This window comes from Rana temporaria, chromosome 1 (assembly GCF_905171775.1).
Source record: "Rana temporaria chromosome 1, aRanTem1.1, whole genome shotgun sequence".
In the NCBI taxonomy this organism is placed as follows: Eukaryota; Metazoa; Chordata; class Amphibia; order Anura; family Ranidae; genus Rana; species Rana temporaria.
Genome location: NC_053489.1, coordinates 121,103,632 through 121,120,919, shown reverse-complemented (window position 1 = coordinate 121,120,919; position 17,288 = coordinate 121,103,632).

Below are 17,288 nucleotides of genomic sequence, written 5' to 3'. Positions count from 1 at the left end.
TGGGCCTGATTTACCAAGCCTTTACTCCATGACTCATGGAGTAAAAGCAGGAGTAGCAGCCGTTTGGCCATTTACTAAAGAAATACGCTGCTAGTGCAGTGTATTTCCCTAGTTACTAATGTGCTCCGTGCGCCCAGGAGAGGGTGCATTGTGCACCAGTACAGACCTGGCGCACGGCACATTAAACTATAAATTGCGGGGGTTTGGGCGGGAGATTATTAAGGGGGGAGGTGGGGGGATGCAGGGGAAGTGAAGTGACATGTGTTTTGAAGTGTTTGGCGGGCCGAATTGAAAGGGAAAGTGTTTTTTGAAAACAGATCCCCGTACGCTTGCAGTGCGCCTGAACCTCGGGAGGTTCATTTGCATACTGGGCATGCGCAGAGAGAAAAGTCAGGGATTCCCGTGCGCCCTGTCAGTACGCCGTGAAAATCTTGGTAAATACCAAGCGGCGTACCTGTGAATGCGCTGCGTGACGCGGCGCACGGGAATCTCCGAGCTGTTTTCAGCCCTGAAGGGGAACTCGGCGCCAAATTTCAAACTTGAAATCGGCGCGGGTCCCCCTTCAGGGCTACATTAGGCTCTTAGGCTTGGTCCGGAACGTGAGGGGTTAAACCCGCGCCGATTCGGCGCGGGGGTCCCCCCCAGATCCAAACCAAGCCCTCATCCCAAGCATGCAGTCTGGCCCGGACAGGAATGGGGGAGGGGACGAGCGAGCGGCCCCCCCCCCCTCCTGAGCCGTACCAGACCGCATGCCCTCAACATGGGGGAGTGTGTGCTGTGGGGGAGGGGGGCACTGCCCCCCCACCCCAAAGCACTCTTGCCCCCATGTCGATAGGGACAAGAGCCTCTTCCCGACAACCCTTGCCATTGGTTGTCGGGGTATGCGGGCGGGGCTAATCGGAATCTGTGAGCTCCCTTTAATAAGGGGGCCCCCAGATGCCGGCCCCCACCCTATGTGAATGAGTATGGGGTACATCGTACCTCTACCCATTCACATGGGGGAAATGTAAAGTAAAAAAAACACACCACACAGAATAAAATATTTTATTAATCTGCTCCGGAGCCCCCCCTTTCTTCTTTAGCTCTCTTAGAAGGGGGGGTTTCTTCTCTCCCGATCTTCCGCCGGGACCCTGGGCTTCGGTGATTTCTGCCGGGGGAGGGCGCCATCCCTCGGTCCTCTCCGGAGCCTTCCGCCGGATGCCCCCACCCCATTTAAGCTCTTTTTCATTAGGGAGGGGCATCCGGACTTCGGGGTCTTCTGCCGGGGGATGGCGCCTATCCCCGGGTCTTTCCGGTGCCTTCCGCCAGGGTTCCGGTCTTCCTGGTCTTCTGCCGGGGGTGCGCCAACTCCCCGGTCTTTTCTCTTCTGTCTTCTCTGCTCCCTCTTCTGCCTGGCTCCCCCGCGGAGCCAGGGCTTTCTTCCGTCTTCTTTATTCTCCCTTCCTTCTTCTGCCTGTCTCCTCCGCGGAGCACAGGGCTTGTCTCCGCTGTCTTCTCCCTTCTCTTCAATTGGATGTTGACACGACGAGGTCCGGCGCTGGAATGCCGTCTGAGCAGTGGGCATGGACTTATATAGGGCAATGCCACCATGTGACCTCAACCCATGTGCCATCACATTCCCATCATGCCCAGGGAATGTGATGTCACATGGGTTGAGGTCACATGGTGGCATTACCCTATATAAGTCCATGCCCGCCGCTGACACGGCATGTCAGCGCGGAACCTCGTCGTGTCAACATCGAATGGAAGAGAAGGAAGAAGACAGCGGAGACAAGCCCTGGGCTCCCGGAGGAGACAGGCAGAAGAAGGAAGAGAGAAGAAAGAAGACGGAAGAAAGCCCTGGCTCCGCGGGGGAGCCAGGCAGAAGAGGGAGCAGAGAAGACAGAAGAGAAAAGACCGGGGAGTTGGCGCACCCCCGGCAGAAGACCAGGAAGACCGGAACCCTGGCGGAAGGCACCGGAAAGACCGGGGGATAGGCGCCATCCCCCGGCAGAAGACCCCGAAGTCCGGATGCCCCTCCCTAATGAAAAAGAGCTTAAATGGGGTGGGGGCATCCGGCGGAAGGCTCCGGAGAGGACCGAGGGATGGCGCCCTCCCCCGGCAGAAATCACCGAAGCCCAGGGTCCCGGCGGAAGATCGGGAGAGAAGAAACCCCCCCTTCTAAGAGAGCTAAAGAAGAAAGGGGGGGCTCCGGAGCAGATTAATAAAATATTTTATTCTGTGTGGTGTTTTTTTTTTACTTTACATTTCCCCCATGTGAATGGGTAGAGGTACGATGTACCCCATACTCATTCACATAGGGTGGGGGGCCGGAATCTGGGGACCCCTTTATTAAAGGGGTCTCTCAGATTCTGATAAGCTCTCCGCCCGCATACCCCGACAACCAACGGCCAGGGTTGTCGGGAAGAGGCTCTTGTCCCTATCGACATGGGGGCAAGAGTGCTTTGGGGTGGGGGGGCAGTGCCCCCCCTCCCCCACAGCACACACTCCCCCATGTTGAGGGCATGTGGTCTGGTATGGCTCAGGAGGGAGGGGGGCGCTCGCTCGTCCCCACCCCCATTCCTGTCTGACCAGACTGCGTGCCTGGGATAAGGGCTTGGTTTGGATCTTGGGGGGGACCCCACGCTATTTTTTTGGGCCCCGGTTTAACCCCTTATGTTCCAGACCAAGCCTAAGAGCCTGGTATGCACCTGGAGGGAACCCACCTTATTTTTTTTGGGGGGGGGTCTGGAGTTCCCCTTCATGAACAGCGATCTGTCATTTACACATGTCAGTCCCACCCCCCCCCCCTACAGTTAGAACACACCCAGGGAACATATTTAACCCCTCCCTCGCACCTAGTGTTGACCCCTTCCCTGCCAGTGGCATTTTTTGAGTAAGCAATGCATTTTTTACAGCACTGATCGCTAGAAAAATGCCAATGGTTCCAAAAAACTGTTCGATGTGTCCACCATAATGTCGCAGTACCGATAAAAATCGCTGATCGCCCCAATAACTAGTTAAAACAACAAAAAAAAAAAATTTGTAGACGCTATAACTTTTGCAAAAACCAAACACTAAACGCTATTTGCGATTTTTTGGAACCAAAAAGATGTAGAATACGTATCGGCCTAAACTGAGGGTTTTTTTAGTTTTTTGAATATATATTTTTGGGGATATTTATTATAGCAAAAAGTAAAAATAATTTTTACATATGTGGGCGGGACTTACGCAAGTCCCGCCCACATATATAAACATCGTTCAAACCACACATGTGAGGTATTGACGCGTGCGTTAGAGCGAGAGCAATACTTTTACCACTAGACCTTCTTTGTAACTATAAACTGGTAACCTGGAAAAAAAAGAAAAAGGTCGCCTATGGGGATATTCACGGAATTCATTTTGGCCCCATTGCAGGAGTGTTTCCAATAGTAAAGCGTGACATGTAAGGTATCTATTTACTCAGTGTAACATCATCTTTCACATTATCCCCAAAAATTGGGCTCACTTTTGTGTTTTGTTAATTTTTAACCACTTGAGCCCGGACCATATTTCTGGTCAATGACCGGGCAAGTTTTTGTGATTCGGCGCGGCGTCGCTTTAACTGACAATTGCGCAGTCGTGCGACGTGGCTCCCAAACAAAATTGGCAACCTTTTTTTTCACACAAATAGATTATTAAATGTGCGTGTTTACTTCTGTTTTTAACACCTCCCCTTCAGGCTGGAAAGCATCAGATCAGGGGAAACCAAAAAAAAAAAGCTCTCATTCCATTGCAGCTTGGTTCCTACATGTGTGATGAACTGAGCATGCTCAAACACTTAGAAAAAAAATATCCTTTCTTTTTAAAAGGTGAAAAACACTCATTGGATGCTCATAGAGCGTGGTTTGGATTAATTGCAGGTGTGCCCAATTACAAGCTCACCCAAACTAGAGACTGCAATTTGTTCATGTGATTTCAATTGATTCATTACTAGCACTGTTATAAAAAGCTTGGATCGATCAGTCCTCAGCTGCCCTCAGAAGGGGCAGGCTGGCAGAAATGCTGTTGCTAAACACAAATGTGGTTTGTTTTATTTTGCCAATGGTTTTGGTTTATTTTTAAATGATGTTCACTTTGATGTATTTGTCTATGTGGCCTTATTTTATGAAAAATGTGTAAAGCTATGGTTAATTAGAATTTTGAAATGTATTTTTGTTTGTTTGTCTTTTTTTGCTTTCCTTGTTTTGTTGACCAATAAAAATTACTTTAAAATTGTTAAGTTTGTCTTTTGTTACTTTTTCATGCTACATATGTTGACAGCTGCAGCTGAACTAGGTTTGGGCCTAACAAATTATGTGTGATTTTTGTCTAAGCTTCTTTCCTGGTGTGTAATCATGAAATGTTTGCCATGTTTATTCTCCCATGACTTTAAAGACAAAAACTGGTAAGTATTTTATTTATTCTGCAGTGGTCCTCAGCCCTCAAGTACCCCCGACAGGACATGTTTTGGGGATTTCTCTTATCAAGAATTGCTGTCCAGACTATTTTAAAGCACATGTGCAAGATGAAGGAAAACCTGCAAACATGGCCTGTGGGGGGGGGGTTTGCTATTGGTGGACAGGCTTGACGTGCTGATTTACAGCACTGTGCTTAAATCTAGCGCAAGGCAATCCTATTCAAATTGTGGGTGTTTGAGGGAAGCCAAGTGAGTGTTAGAACCCCTGCTTTGTGTTTTTTTATTTTTGTGTTGAGCTTTGTGTCCCTTTTCTTAAAATTGGCTTCACTTCCTGTCACACAGCTGAACAGGAAGTGAGGTTAAAACCCTACCAGTGTCATTTCTTGGGGACACCGGTCAATCTAACTAGTGTCCCCATTAAGCAAATTGCACTCCTGCACTGCTGTGTACACCCCAAATCATGGGTCTTCAAACTACGGCCCTCCAGTTGTTCAGGAACTACAATTCCCATCATGCCTAGTCATGTCTGTGAATGTCAGTGCATTACAAGGCCTCATGGGATGTGTAGTTCTACAACAGCTGGAGGGCCGTAGTTTGAGGATCCCTGCCCCAAATGATTATTTAGTTTGGGGTTTAGTAAAGGCAAAGCCACTCTGCAGTACAAGCATAGTTGCTGAAAATCAGAGAGGAAGCACTGATGGTTTTAACATCCAATCCTGTAGAAGCAAAGTTGTTTTGTTTTCTTCCTTGCTTTGCACTTGTAGGAGTGGATTTGCCTTTAGTAAATGGACCCCAAAGTCCAAGATCCCTAATAATTTGGGGTGTACACAGCAAAATGCTAGAGTGCAATTTACATAATGGGAAACTATTTAGCTTGATCTCTGTGTCCACAAGAAAATATATTAGTAAGGTTTTACCCTCACTTCCTGTTTGGCTATGTGACAGGAAGTGAATGAATTAGAAAGGGTGAAGACACCTCACAAATGTTGTCACTATCAGGGGTGCAGACATCCCCAAAAAAATGAGCAGATAATACTTATTTGCAAATTAATAATTTTTTAGTTAACATTGGGTGGGGTGCTCTAACACACACATTCCTACATATTAGCAACGCTCTATCCTGGCCTATTGGCATGGTTATATTTTCTTAGGGCTCTCAATAAAACTCTATGAAATTTGTGCTTAAACTAGAACCAGGGGCGGACTGACAACTCATGGGGCCCCTGGGCAATAGAAGATTATGGGGCCCCTCTGGCTTACAGATGACCACCACGCCAGGAGGTAGTGCAGAGGCGGGCAGCTAAAATCTTGGGATATTCACATTAAAAGCATGTCATTTTCGGACATATCAGGGACAGATCTAAAAAAAAACACAGATTTTTACATACTGTCCCTGGTTTTACTGAGCCTGGCAACCCGGATGGGGCCCCCTAGTGGCATGGGGCCCTCGGGCAGTGCCCGAGTGACTCAATGGTCAGTCCGCCCCTGACAAGAACTATAATCAACAAGTTTTATTTTCTTTCATTTTGGATAGAGTGAGGGAGGGTTATAGGCCCTGTCAGTTTATTTTGTATTATCTGTGTCCAATTGGGGAGATTTGCCTTCACTTCCTGCCCCATAGCCAAACAGGAAGTGAGAGAAAAACTATGCAAATTAACCACTTCCCGCCCAGCCTATGGCCGATTTACGTCCGGGAAGTGGTTACACAATCCTGACAGGACGTCCTGCAGGATTTCATGCCGCACGCGCCTGTGGGGGCACGCAGCGCGGCGATCGGTGATGCGGGGTGTCAGTCTGACACCCTGCATCTCCGATCTCGGTAAAGAGTCTCTCACGGAGACGGAGACTCTTTACCACGTGATCAGCCGTGTCCAATCACGGCTGATCACGATGTAAACAGGAAGAGCCATCGATGGCTCTTCCTCACTCGCGTCTTACAGACGCGAGTATAGGAGAGCCGATCGGCGGCTCTCCTGACAGGGGGCGTTCGCGCTGATTGTTTATCAGCGCAGCCCCCCCTCGGATCACCACACTGGACCACCAGGGATGCCCACCCTGGACCACCAGGGTGTGCAAAAACAAAAAAAATATAGAACAAAAAAACAAAAAGCATTAAAAAATAAGAAAAAAGATGCCAATCAGTGCCCACAAATGGGCACTGACTGGGAAAATCAGTGCCACCCCACAGTGCCCATCCATGCACAGTGCCCACCTGTGCCACCCATAAGTATCCATCAGTGCCACCCATAAGTGCCGCCCATAAGTATCCATCAGTGCCACCCATAAGTGCCGCCCATCTGTGCCGCCCATGAGTGCCCATCAGTGCCGCCTATGAGTGCCCATCAGTGCCGCATAGCAGCGCCGCCAATCAATGCCACCTCATCTGTGCCGTCAGTACTACCTCATCGATGTCCATCAGTGCCATCTCATCGGGGCCCATCAGTGCCGCCATATCAGTGCCCGTAATTGAAAGAGAAAAACTTATTTACAAAAAAATTAACCTAAAAAAAGAAAGGTTTTTTTGTTTCAAAATTTGCAGTCTTTTTTTAGTTGTTGCGCAAAAAAAAAAACGCAGAGGTGATCAAATAACAACAAAAGAAAGCTCTATTTGTGGGGAAAAAAGGACGCCAATTTTGTTTGGGTACAGTGTTGTATGACCGCGCAATTGCCATTCAAAGTGCGACAGTGTTGAAAGCTGAAAATTGGCTTGGGCGGGAAGGTGCGTAAGTGCCTGGTATGGAAGTGGTTAAGGGAATCCAGTGCCCCCCCAGAACTAGTGTGTGGGTCCCCTGAAAATTACTGGGCGGGGTTATACAAAAACAGGGTGTGACCTTGACAGGAAGGGGTGGGTCATTTTTCTATTAGGAGGTGCAGGTATGTAGTCAGGCCTAGGGCAGAACCAAACCTTAATATACTACTGCATATTAGGGCTTATTTAGACCGGAACCGATTTACAGCGTGTTTTTATATTGTGGGAGGAAACCCACGCAGGCACAGGGAGAACATGCAAACTCCATGCAGATGCTGTCACGGGCGGGATTCGAACCAACGACTCTTTTGCTGCTAGGTCAAAGTGCTATACACTACACCACTGTGGTGAACGAACATGATTGCAGCTGAAAGCATGAGATTTTTTTTTTTTTTTTCAATACCATGCTTTCCAGCCTTATTGACCCCGCCTCTCTCCATAAAGAGGACCTGTCACACACTAGTCCTATTACAAGGGATGTTTACATTCCTTGTAATAGGAAGAAAACTGATCATTTTTTTTTTAGTTTTTTATTTCAGTGTAAAACATTATAAAACTAAATAAAAATAAATAAGAAAACCCCCAAAAAAAATTTTAAAGCGCCCCGTCGCGACGAGCTCGCGCACAGAAGCAAACGCATACGCGAGTAGCGCCCGCATATGAAAACAGTATTCAAACCACACAAGTGAGGTATCGCCGCGATCGTTAGAGTGAGAGCAATAATTCTAGCCCTAGACCTACTCTGCAACTCAAAAAATGCAACCTGTAGAATTTTTTTAACGTCGCCTATCGAGTTTTTTAAAGGGTAAAAGTTTGACGCCATGCCACGAGCGGGCGCAATTTTTAAGCGTGACATGTTGGGTATCATTTTACTCGGCGTAACATTATCTTTCACAATATAGAAAAAAAATGGGCAAAATGTATTGGTGTCTTATTTTTTAATTCAAAAAAGTGATTTTTATCCAAAAAAAGTGCGCTTGTAAGACCGCTGCGCAAATACGGTGTGACAAAAAGTATTGCAATGACTGCCATTTTATTCCCTAGGATGTCTGCTAAAAAAAAATATATAATGTTTGGGGGTTCTGATTAATTTTCTAGCCAAAAAATTGTGATTTTCACATGAAGGAGAGAAGTGCCAGAATTAACCCGGTGGGCAAGTGGTTAAAGTACTCATGGCTATAAAGAATAGAGTCATTGCTCATTAAAAAAAAAAAAAAAAAAAGGGGGTCCCTCCAAATTAAATTACCAGGCCCTTCAGGTCTGGAATGGATATTAAGGGGAACCCCGCCGTAAAAACCCCCAAAAAAAAAGACGTGCGGTTCCCGGCAAATATCCATTCCAGACCCTTCAGGTCTGGTGTGGATTTTAAGGGGAACTCCACCCCAAATTGAAAAAAAAAATGGCGTGGAGTCCCCCTAAAAATCCACACCAGACCCTTATCCGAGCACGTTGACCTGGCCGGCCGCAGAAAAGAGGGGGGGACAGAGTGCGGCCCCCCCTCTCTCCTGAACCGCACCAGGCCACATGCCCTCAACATGGGGAGGATGTCCCCATGTTGATGGGGACAAGGGTCTCATCCCCACAACCCTTGCCCGGTGGTTGTGGGGGTATGCGGGCGGGAGGTTTATCAGAATCTGGAAGACCCCTTTAACAAAGGGGACCCCCAGATCCTGACCCCCCCCCTGTGTGAAATGGTAATGGGGTACATTGTACCTCTACCATTTCACCCCAAAAAAAATGTCAAAGTGATAAAAATGACAGTAGCCGGTTTTTGACAAATCTTTTAATAAAATCTTCTTTTCTTCTTTCCTTCGGGGTTCTTCCGCTGCCTCTTTCTTCTAGTCCACATCTTGCCCGACGTCTTCTTCTATCTTCTCCGTCCGTCCTTCCGCCTTCTGGTCCCGCATCTTGCCCGTTGTCTTCTCCGCCAGCCTCCTCGTCCGCATCTTGGGTCTTCTGCGGTCTTCTTCTCGGTCCGCCGCCTTCTCGTCCCCTGCGTTTGAATTGTAATTGGCCGCCGTTTTCCCGCTCCTGGGACCCGCCCCCCTCTGACGCCACAAGTAAACTCCTTAGAAGGTCATGTGCGTCAGAGGGGGGCGGGGTCACATGAGTGTGACACGGCGGGAACTTCTTCTCCGGGCGGCGCGATTGAAATTGAATTCCCCCGCTGTGTGACGCTCTGCGACCCCGCCCCCCTCTGACGCACATGACCTTCTAAGGAGTTTACTTGTGGCGTCAGAGGGGGGCGGGTCCCAGGAGCGGGAAAACGGCGGCCAATTACAATTCAAACGCAGGGGACGAGAAGGCGGCGGACCGAGAAGAAGACCGCAGAAGACCCAAGATGCGGACGAGGAGGCTGGCGGAGAAGACAACGGGCAAGATGCGGGACCAGAAGGCGGAAGGACGGACGGAGAAGATAGAAGAAGACGTCGGGCAAGATGTGGACTAGAAGAAAGAGGCAGCGGAAGAACCCCGAAGGAAAGAAGAAAAGAAGATTTTATTAAAAGATTTGTCAAAAACCGGCTACTGTCATTTTTATCACTTTGACATTTTTTTTGGGGTGAAATGGTAGAGGTACAATGTACCCCATTACCATTTCACACAGGGGGGGGGTCAGGATCTGGGGGTCCCCTTTGTTAAAGGGGTCTTCCAGATTCTGATAAACCTCCCGCCCGCATACCCCCACAACCACCGGGCAAGGGTTGTGGGGATGAGACCCTTGTCCCCATCAACATGGGGACATCCTCCCCATGTTGAGGGCATGTGGCCTGGTGCGGTTCAGGAGAGGGGGGGGGCCGCACTCTGTCCCCCCCTCTTTTCTGCGGCCGGCCAGGTCAACGTGCTCGGATAAGGGTCTGGTGTGGATTTTTAGGGGGACTCCACGCCATTTTTTTTTTCAATTTGGGGTGGAGTTCCCCTTAAAATCCACACCAGACCTGAAGGGTCTGGAATGGATATTTGCCGGGAACCGCACGTCTTTTTTTTTTTTTGGTTTTTACGGCGGGGTTCCCCTTAATATCCATTCCAGACCTGAAGGGCCTGGTAATTTAATTTGGGGGAACCCCTACACATTTTTTTGTTTGTTTTATGAATGAATCCCTTTAGAATTGTCAGAGCCGACAATTCATTATAGCCGCGTGTGAATTTTTAAATGACTTTTTTCCTTCAGAATGTCACTTTGTGCAGGGGGAGTTCTAAGTGCGGGAAAAATGCGCTATTTCACATGCTGACATTACACCCCCCCTAGGTACGAAATTTAAAGGAATATTTCACTTTTATTGTTTCACTTTAAGAATTATTAATTTCACTGCTCCCGAAAAAAACGGCCGTTTTAAAAAATAAAAAAAGCATTGATACATGTTCCCTGGGGCAGGACTGAGGTCCCCAAACACTTTTTAGGACTAAACTTGCAGATTAGCCTTTAAAATGAACACTTTTGATTTCTCCCATAGACTTCTATAGGGAGTTCGGCGCGGCTTTACATATTAGTTTCAATGCGCCGGCTGCTACGCTGGTTCATGCGCCTGATTAAGCCTCCACCCGGAGTACTAATTAATGCATGAACCAGCGCAGCGCACATAGCTTAGTAAATCAGGCCCAATGTGTCTCTGTCAAAAAGATTGCCCTGTTCCAACTTATGGCTCAGGCACTCCCATTTCATCCTTTATTACACACAGGGTGAAGTATCACAATAGCTTGGGGTCTGAATATGTTATTTTGATAAACTAGTTGGTTAATCTAATGTAAATGCTATGTTGTACATCATTTATGTTGTTGGTATGTAGCTTAGATATCACACCAGTAGAATATGGAAGATGTGTAACTAGTAATATGGTAAAAGGAACATATATTTCAGGTGATGAAAATACATTGACCTATTTTGTATATTTTGGGCCAGATTCAGTAAGAGTTAGGCCGGCGTATCAGTAGATACGTCGACCTAACTCGGAATTTGCGCTGTCCTAAGTTTAAGTGTATTCTCAAACAGAGATACACTTAAACCTATCTAAGATACGACGGCTTGCGCCGTCCTATCTTAGGGTGCAATATTTAGGCTGACCGCTAGGTGGCGCTTCCATTGCGGTCGGCGTAGAATATGTAAATCACTAGATACGCCTATTCACGAACGTACGTCCGCCCGTCGCAGTAAAGATACGCCGTTTCCGTAAAAGATAGGCCGCCTAAAGATAAACATGCCCCCTAGGTGGCGTAGCCAATGTTAAGTATGGCCGTCGTTCCCGCTTCGAAATTTTAACATTTTATGTCGTTTGCGTAAGTCGTCCGTGAATAGGGATTTACGTCATTTACATCCACGTCGAAACCAATAGGCCCGTGCGGCGTACTTTGCCGCAATGCACACTGGGATATGTAGGCGGACGGCGCATGCGCAGTTCCAAAAAAACATCAATCACGTCAGGTCAAGCTCCATTAACATAAAACACGCCCCCTCAGCTAAATTTGAATTAGGCGCCATTACGCCCGCCCGATTTATGCTACGCCGCCGTAACTTAGCAGGCAAGTACTTTGTGAATCATGTACTTGCCTCGCTAAATTACGGCGGCGTAGTATAAACACGATACGCTACACCGCCGCAAAGTTAGGACGCCCTCTCTGAATCTACCCCTATGTTTTTTTACAAGGAGTTTTGCTTTTAGTTGCCAGCTTTCAAAAAATTATTTGAAAGAGCACCTTGCTGCTGCGTCAGGGGAGGTAAAATGTCACTCTGCTTTGAGTCTAGTTATATTGCTTGTGTAATTTACCTATGCCCAGTCTTTTACTGTTTACAAACTGCCAAGATCTCAGCTGTACTACCCCCTTGGCACCACATAGCCACCTGTCAGAATCCTTGTAGGAAGGCCTATGCTTGCAGAACTCTCCATTTAATGCTATGTAGAATATGTATCCTAAGTACAATGTCACACATACACAGAGGGCAGAGGGGTGACACAATTGCACTAAAGGTAGAGTAGGAATGCAACATGCTGATTTCCATTAATTAGCAGCTTCTGAATCCTGCATCTTGACACCCATTTGGTTGCCAGTAAGTACTCCCCTGGAATCCTTTCCCACCACTGATGCAGTGCTGCCTTAGCTCACCTGCCTGCTACCACAATTTCTGGAGAAATGTATTTAATATAAACGGCTGCTCTGACCGGGTGCCTGTTACTTTCTATTGCTGAGATTGAGGGTCAAGAGTGCACATCTAGTCTCTTAGCTGAAGGGGGCATGTCTCATTAAGGCACTCAAGTTTTGCCTTTAGGCTTTTTGCTTATAAATACATACCTGACAGTAGAGTGGCATTGGTAGATGCATTATTTTAACAGAACAGATAATCGGCCAAATCCTCAAACAGGGAGTAACTATAACTTTCCTTAAAGGGGAGTTCCAGGCTTTTTTAGGTTTATTAAAAGTCAGCAGCTACAAAAAGTGTAGCTGCTGACTGTTAATAAACAGACACTTACCTGCTCCATGGTCCAGCGATGCGGCTGCCCGGAGCGTCACTGCTCTCCCCCCTCTACGTCGGCGGTCCAATTCACTCTGTGGGCACCCGGCCGTGACAGCTTTCAGCTTCACGGCCGGGCACGCACAGGGCAAGTGTGAGCGGCACTGCGCTCTCTGAGTGGACAGGCGATCTCCTGGGACCTGTCACGTGTCCCAGGAGATCGCCTAGAGGGAGGGGCCATCTAAGGTGAGAGGAGGAGACGCCGAGGCGGTCCCTGTGTGAAAGGAGAAAGTGGGACAGGAAGTCCCACTCTTACCAAAGCCCCCACTCCCCCCCAAAAAAATTACATGCCAAATGAAAGTCAGTACACTCCGGCGGCAAGAGTTTCTTGCCAAGAATCTCGTCTGGGAAAACGACAGGTTTTTCCTGACGAGATTCTCGGACGTGTGTACGAGGCCTTACTCCACTTTTGTGGGGAAAAAAATCTGAAAATAAAGAAAGAATAATATAGCGTATACAATTATGACACAAGTCATATTGTAGTTGAATGTCATTAAAAATTACCTTTCCTTTTCAATCTGCAGCTCTGTAATTTTCTGTAAAATTCAATGCAATATGGCTACCTGGAGGTGTTCTGTACCTTTTATACACACACAGACTTACAGACACACAAGCAAACAGATCATAGGTGAGGATGGTTACCTTTTAATTGAAACCCTTTGTGTCACCAGGGTGTGTAAACGTTTGATCAGGGTAATTTGGGTAGTTTCTGTTGTGATTATGATTTTCAAACGCAGTTGATTGATAATAAATGGCTCCAGCCAAACACTAACCATGAGTGAAAGAAATGTTTTTGTGTTATCATTCATATTCTCTGAAAAATGGCCAAGAAATCTTAAAATTCTGCCAGGGTATGTAAACTTATGAGCAAAACTGTATATCATAATTTGCCAGTCCTTAAGTGTGGAGACTGGATTTATTTTCTTTTTTTTTTTTATTTCACCTGCTAATGCTGCCAGTAACACACTTCCTGCCCTAGGGTGACAGGCTCCTTCACTGGGATTGACTTACTGAAGGGAAATAAATTGTTCACTTAGCAAGGGAATTTGCACAGGGCAAGAGAATTATCCACAGAAATTAGTGAATATGAAATTTTACTTTGCATAGAATACCCAATCACGCTCAATTAAATAAAAAAAATACTTTTTTGCTTGCATTTGATTGCATGATGGGCCTCAACAGAGCCTTAGGGCAAGGAATTTTCCTCAAAGTTTAGTAAATGTAAAATGTTACTTAAAAAGGCATACCCAATTGTGTGCAAGGATTTTTTTTCTAAAAAAGCAGTCTTTTTGCTTGAACATGATTGGATGATGGGTTTCAACAGAGCTTCAGGGCAAGGCAATTTTACCCAGCGCTTAGTAAATGTAAAATTTCACTTTGCAAAGAACACCCATGTGATGCAAGGGGAAAAAAGCAGCATTTTTGGGTTGCACATGATTGGATGATATAGGCTTCAACAGAACTTCAAATCATTCACAAAGCTGTGGTGAAAATTCCCTTCCACTGTGCAACTTCCCTTGAGAAGTGAACAGCCTATTTGCCTTTCTTTAGTAATATAACCCCATTGTATCTATACAGGGCCGCCCCATCAGGAATTATGGGGCCCCTTACAGCTTCAGGCATGGGCCCTCCTGGAGCAGGGAACCGGGGGGGGGTGCTGTCGCCTGAAATTGAGAAGCGGGGGGGGGGGGGGGCTGCCGCGAATTGAGAAGCAGGGGGGGCCCTTTACAAAAAAAAAGGGAAATAAAGAAAAATATATATATAAAAAAAGGGGGGTAGCCATCCCTTTTAATAACAACAAATAACATATATATATATTTTTTAAAAAGGGGGGTTGCCATCTGGGGCCCTGGGGACCTCTGGGCCCTTTTAAAAAAAAAATATATATATATATAATTTATTTATTATATTTATTTTTAAGAAATAAAAAGAAATTAAATAATATAATTTTTTTTAATTTTTTTTATAAAAAAAGGGGGGTTGCCATCCAGGGCCCTGGCGACCTCTGGGCCCTTTAATAATAATACTAATAATATATATATATATATATATATATATATATATATATATATATATATATATATATATATATAAACATATATATAAAAAAAAATATATAAAAATAAAATAAAAAAAAGGGGGTTGCCATCCGGGCCCCTGGGGACCTCCAGGCCCCTTACAGGTGTACTGCCTGTACCCCCTGATGGCGGCCCTGTATCTATACAGAAGAAGCCTTGTCACACTACTACTCCCCCTCTCCTCTGTCCATAACATAGGGGAAAGTGTTCTGCAATTCACAGAGATTAAGGAAGGGCTGATAACACTGCTTGAAATAACACTGTAGAGTGCAGAGCAACTTAAAAAGGTTTAATGCCCTGTACACACGACCAGTTTTCCATTGGAATAAACTCGGATACTTTTTCCGACAGAATTCCACTCAAGCTGTCTTGCACACACACGGTCACACCAAATTCAGACCGTCAAGAACACGGTGACGTACAACACTATGAAGAGCCGAGAAAAATGAAGTTCAATGCTTCCGAGCATGCATCGACTTGATTCTGAGCAAGCGTGGTTTTTAATGCGTTGGAATTCCATACAGAAGAACGGATTTTCTGATAGGATATGTTCTCTATCTAAGTCCGTCGGAATTTCGGACAGAAAAAGTCAGATTGGGCATACACACGAACGGAATATCCGATGAAAAGCTCCCATTGGAAATTCTGACTGTGTGTACAGGGCATAACAAAGCACTCTTAGTGGTGCAAGTGATAGACCAAAAGGCAAGTATGCTGCACTTAGTAGTGTTCCTCCACAGATGTCTCTACCCTCCCTTTTCTCCAGGCAGCAGGAACAGGTACTCTGCAGTCATGAACCACTGAACTGTGTTTACTATGCATCAGTTTGTGAATGAACAGGAGCTGATCACCACAGAGAACTTCCCATTCATTCACTTTCCTGTGCATCTGAGGCTGCAGAGAAAGGCATGTGTGTTTGAGCTCTGGGGTGCATCCTAATGCAATAGGCTGCGCACACCTATGTACGTTAGGGTCGTTCTAGCACCAGGTGGATGTCGTGCAATGACTTCTTTTGAATACACCAAAAGGGAAATCAATTGTTACAGTTTACATATACTTTATTTATTGAAACATATCTGAAGAAAAATGTATTTGTCATATATTTCATATATTGTATCATGTTTTTTTTTGTTTTGTTTTTGGATACCATTGGTTTATGCAAATTTTGCTGCTAAAATATTCCTAACCTCAAAATGGGAAAATAGCTTAGATATAATTGTCCTTGTACTTTAATTTGAAGCACATGATTAAATTATATTACCATCCACTATTACTGTAGGTCACTCACTTTCCTGTCCTGTCAAACACTGCGTTATTTATTACCAATGATTCATGTTACTTTATAGTGATTGTCAATGACAAATGAACATATGTGACCTTTAGGAAAGCTCTTTGTTTGCTTATACACAATCTATAAACCAGTTAACACAACATATTGTACATTGTACAGTACTATTTATGTCTAGCTACAAAGCAAATAGGAATTTAAAATGTTATTCTATTTGTTGCAATGCCCTTGATATTTTAGATGAGAACTAGGGCACGCAGTGATTCAAGAGCCCATAGAAACAATAACATGTTGGCTTGTAAGATATGCCATCAAATATATATAAAAAAATTGTTCTTAAAGTGTATAGCAGAACCTTTTGTTTTAGTTTGGGGTAGCATACGGAAGGATTAGAAGCCCTGTCAAGTTTGTACTGCTCTCTGTCCCTGTTCAGGTTATCCGCTCTGCCAGTTTCTCCTAGTGACCATTTATAGTGTGACAGAAAATTATTGGCAATCCAGAATTATACAATTGTCACTTAAACAAGAGCTGAGGGTAAATCATCCAGTGGGGACATCTGTTCCAGTGTCAGCTGTCTAAGAGGGGATTTCTTTTTACTTGCCATTTTATCTGGGATAGGAAGTTATGGGAAATCTTACCTTTGAGCCTAGTTTCACAATGAGTGCGGGAATGAAATGGTGCGAGTTCAGCTGAAATCGTACCATTTCATTCCCACATGTCAGTCCTGACTTTGGCAGCGGTTTCAGATAATTCTGTGCTGGTTCCTACACAAATGTCAATGGAAATCGCACCCTGAAATCACGAAAAGTAGTACAGAAACTACTTTTTAAAATCGGTGTGGTGCCGCAGGTGCCAATTAGAACGGTGCCATTGCCGGCAATTGGTGCTGATTTGACATGCGATTTGCAAAAAACTCTTTGCAATATTTCTTGATGGCAGTTGGACCCACTGAATGCATAGCTGTAGGGGGAAACTGTAGCCGTGGGGCATATGCTTGCCACCGATCAACAAAGGTGCCCTTGGTTTAACATTTTTGTTTACACGGATGAAGCTGTCTTTACAGTTGTGTAACAGTATTGTGGTACTTTTGTGTGCACCAAATCACCCCCCTTTTCCCAGTCATTTGTAGTAGCTGCATTTTAATTTCTCTAATAAAAATCAAGGCCTGCCAGCTTGCTTAGGTACCGTATTTTCCAGCGTATAAGACGACTTTTTGGATGCAAAAAAATGCGTCCAAAGTCGGGGGTCGTCTT